A 4,969-nucleotide genomic window follows, 5' to 3' on the forward strand; every position below is an offset into this window, starting at 1 on the left:
ATTTCAATCTGTTGCAAGAATCCATGTATGCAGGCGTTCTAATGATTACATTTGGAAGAGGCATTGTAATGTAGTCTTGCGTTAATTAAATTCAAAATAAAGACAACCTGGATAGGACCAAAATGTACTCCCGATTGTCTTTTTTATTGGATATGATTTTAGTTTTGGGCTGATTGCATAGCATATCTATTCAATATCAAAAAAGACGACAAAAATTGATTAAAGTCAATAAACCATTAGCATGAAAAAAAAGATCGAGTTGATTAATAGAATATTCATGTTTCAAGAAAATACAATGGCATATCTGAAGCACTTCTTATAAAATATTAAATTATGCTAAAATCTAAAAGAATTGTAATATTATATTTTAATTAATTAAGATACAAACTAAATATTCTTTTTCAATGACGAAGGAATCGAGCTCAGGATCAGAATTGAGAGAGAGATACGTGATTGAAGTTCAGAGAGAAAAGGTGAGCATATGAACTTCTCATTAGATGCAAAAAAATAGAATGAGTGAATCTAATTACTATAATGCACCTAGTTTCTGCTATTTATTATAGTTCTCACTAACAACTAATTAACTTAGCAATGCTAATTAACTATCTTACTAGATGTTGACCCAGCTCAGCCATAAGTAATATAACTAACTATTAGTTACAGCTTGCCAAGACAGAACATGCTAAAACAATAAAGCCAACTAATTAATCTCTCCATCAAATGATTTTTACAAACGTTTTTTATATATAATCTCTTGTGCCAAACAAATGTAGGAGTACCATACCTCACTACTAAAAGATATGTTCGGTGTTTGCTCTGATTTGATATAATAGTAAATTAATATATACCACTATAATTAAAAAAAAATGGACGAATAAGAAAGTGACATTTAAGTTATATTATCTGCATAAAACCATTCCTTTTTTTATTTAAAGTTGTAAATAAAGTGTTTTTTTTATTTGACTTAAAAAAAACATGTTTATATTTTTTTGTGGCTAAATAAAAAAAAAATAGAGACAAAACTAAATTAATTGGTTAGGTTTATATCTAAATCTATTAGATGTTAAAACTCACTCCATGGTTGACTCCAATTCGAATGAATGTTCGTGCCAGAAGCAGCTGCTTTAGCCATACAATTTGCTTCTCTGAATTAAAAGAATAGAGACTCTCCAATTCCAATTCATAACCTCCTGTATATGCTTTGCCAAATCTCATTCCGGAATATCCTTACCAAGTATTTTTTGGTTTACTAAGAAAAGAGCTTTTAAACAGTCTGTTTCACAAATAACTTCACGAAATTCACTATCCCAAGCAAGAAGTAAACCTCTCCAAATTGCATACAATTTAACAAAAAGAACACTGCACACTTTGACTTTTCCAGTACAACCTTTCAACCAACATCCATCAAAATTGGAATGATACAACCAAAACCAGCATAGCCAAAAGAAGCAAAACAACTAGCATCACAATTCAATTTAACAGAATAAAATGGAGGTGGAACCCAATGCAAACAAAGCGAAGGAGGAGACAAAGATTGATACATAGCAAAAATAGTGTGGAAGTCCCTTATTGAACTACGAATCAAACTCACCACTTTACTAGCACTCCAAGAGTCATCTATATTAAATAAGTCATGATTTCTGCTTCTCTAAATCCACCAGATGGTCGAAAAGAAAAGAAAAACATCTCCACTCCTTGCACCTCTGTAGAGCCAATCATGTAAATCTGAGTTATCTGAATACAGGCCTAAAAGGTTCTAGACCTTCTTGGCACTAGGGCACTTCCGAAGACAATGAAAAATGGATTCAGAACCATTCTGACACCGATGACAGGTGCTAGATAAAGTTAAGCCACGACCAAACGAAACTCTGTCGTAGGAATAGCATTATGAAGACTGAGCCAAATCAAGAACTTGTACTTCTTAGAAATATGCAGTCGCCATACCCACAATCAATTATCATGCTCATTCCAGTCAAACTTTCTTTTGACTAGCCAACTGTACTCACTTCTAGCTGAATAGAGTCTAGAAGATGCCACACCCCACGATCAACCCGAACTCTCTCCAGCATTCAAATCCGGATTATAAGCATTCAAACGCTGTTTGACATCTTCTGGAATGTTAGAGAAAACATCATAGAGATTCTATTGACCATCTTTCCAAACATCTTTAATAGTTAAATCAGAGTCAGATATATGTACAAAAGGGATATCTTTAGCAATTGGGCCTCAATACTCCAATTGTCAAACCAACAAGATTAATTAAGTGTATCCATAAGAGCACCAAAAACCTTTGAGATACTCTTCCAAACATAAAAATCGTTGCAAGGGACAGGGCCATCTAAAACTCCCTCATTCCTTAGATACTTTGCCCTCAATAGAGCAACCCAAGGCTTGTCCTGACAATGAAAAAGTTGCCAAACCAATTTACCAAGTAAAGATATATTAACACATGCAAGATCTCTAACACCCAAGCCACCAAATTTCTTTGAAGTGATCACGGTCCTCCAATTAACAAGAGCTAGAAAAATCTCTGCCATCAACTTGACCCTTCCAAAAGAACTATCTCATCATAGAAGACAATTTATCACAAACCCAATTTGAAAAAAAATATGTGATGACAACTTTTTTTCTATTTTTTTTAAACATAATTAAATAGAAAGGAACCACTCAAATAAAGATATTTAAAACGTCCTTTTTTAAGATATTTTTTAGTAATTAAAATTCAATATATATAACTGATTAAACCGTGTTATTTTTATCAAAATTATATCAGACAAATTAATTTGGCCAAAAAATCGATGAACTAAATCTTAAATCAGTCTAAATTAATATTTTTTTTATAAAAAATGACTATAATATCTTTATTATATAAAATGACAAAATACTCTTATTATATATATGTTAATTTTAAAAATCCTAAATCCTAATATTTCTCTTTTCTATGTTTTTAGCTAAATTAATTTGTCCAATCTAATTATGATAGAAATAATACGATTTAATCGATTATATATATATAATTTTAATTAAAAATATTTTTAAAAAAATATTTTAAACATATTTATTTAAATGTCTAAAAATACAAAAACACCTGTGTCGGTGTCATAGTTATGACTTATGAGGGTTTGGATTAATCTCAAATATGAAACCTGTCTGCCACACGGCATAATCTAAGTGGATCCAAAATGCTCATGATTTGGTACGTAGACACATTAACAAGTAAACTCCTTTATTCTTATTTGAGGTACCTAGCTTCTATATCACGTCCAGTTGGCATCCACCACCTAATAATCTCTCATATTTATTTTCATAATAATCTCTTTCCCAATTCATATCATAGTATATACCAAAATGCGGTTGACCCATGCATATATCATCCTTGAGAGAGTTGAGTGACTACTCAAATATGTGACACCGAGGCCACAGATAATCATCTTAGGTGGATCCATAATTCACATCGGGAGTTTTTTTAGGGTGATAAAAATATATTTTGGAATTTAAAGGGTCAAGATAGATAACGGAATTAGTAATAATTTATATTTTTTTATAAAAATGAATTTTAAGCATATGAACTTATCTCAATTATTATTTATATTGGCCAATTAATAAATTTATATCGTTCAATCCTGTTAATAATAGCTGCCGAAGATTAAAAAAAGAATATAACAATAATCAAATATCACTACTAAATCCAATATTTTCATACCATAAATTAAAAATTTTTCAAAAGAAATTGTTTAAAAATAACATTAAGATTAATCATAAATTACAAAAACAAAATAGAAAAATAAAAATAAAAATTAAAGTGAATATCATGTTCATAAACAACAATGAAAGTAGAGAAGATTTTTTCGTCGACTTCTCTAAATTCCAACAAGCTAAGGAAAATGATAACACCTCAGGAAGTTCCTCAAAGGACCGTACAATAACAACTCCAATTCCTCCACAGCTGCTATAGACTCTGACTCCATTTTCATCGATGAATTGTCCGTCTCCTTATAAGTATCCGAGCAATAATTTTTTTTCTCTTGCTTTTTTTTATTTCATGTTATAATTAATTAATTAAATAATTCAACTGATTCATACTGGCATGTTTATAGGACGATGACTTTGTTTCAACGTTTTCACCAAGCACCCTTACTCTCGCGTATGGCGGCAACATGTTTACCAAACTCATTCGTCCTAATTACCTCCGTCAATTATAGTATCAAAGTTGAAGAACTGGTACTACGCATTTTCTACGCTAATATTATTTGCAATTGGCTCTGTTGTCATGTGGTTTACCAAAAATGATCAATGCTTTGCTTAATCCCTTTGTACGACATCAATCAGAGTCACTAGAATGGAATATTGTCATCTAATTCTTTAAGATCTTGCTACTATTTTCTCCACTATAAACAAAACCTTCACATCATATGCGTGATTTTGCATTAGATGTAAAAAAAAAAATCACCGTAAAAAGTCATCGGATATTGTCAAATTTATTGGTGGATTTAGGAAAAAATCTGATGATAATATATTTATCGTCAAACTTAACGGCATAATAAATTCAAAGATATAAATTTTGTCGGTAATTGTTTACTAGCGGATTTTTTCGTCCGTCGTTAATTACCGACAGATTTAGTAGCGGATATAAATTTTTATTTGGCAAAATTTTTGAACTTGTTACCGTTGGATTTATTTCTACTCGATAAATTCGACGATAAATTTAGATTTTAAATTTTTAAAAAAAAATAAATGGTAATATTTCTTTAAATGATAACATTTTTTTTTTGGCAATCTTAACACCTAAATAATATTATTAAATCACACTTGTATTCTAACATAAAAAAGAAAAGAAAGAACTTTTATTTTATTTCTCTCTAACCAAACAAAATTTTATTTCTCTCATTAGCTCACTCTCTATTAAATAATAGCATGAACTATATGTAAGAGGGTTAAAATAACGTATCATGAATATATATATATATAT

Source organism: Arachis ipaensis, chromosome B04, assembly GCF_000816755.2.
Source record: "Arachis ipaensis cultivar K30076 chromosome B04, Araip1.1, whole genome shotgun sequence".
NCBI lineage: Eukaryota > Viridiplantae > Streptophyta > Magnoliopsida > Fabales > Fabaceae > Arachis > Arachis ipaensis.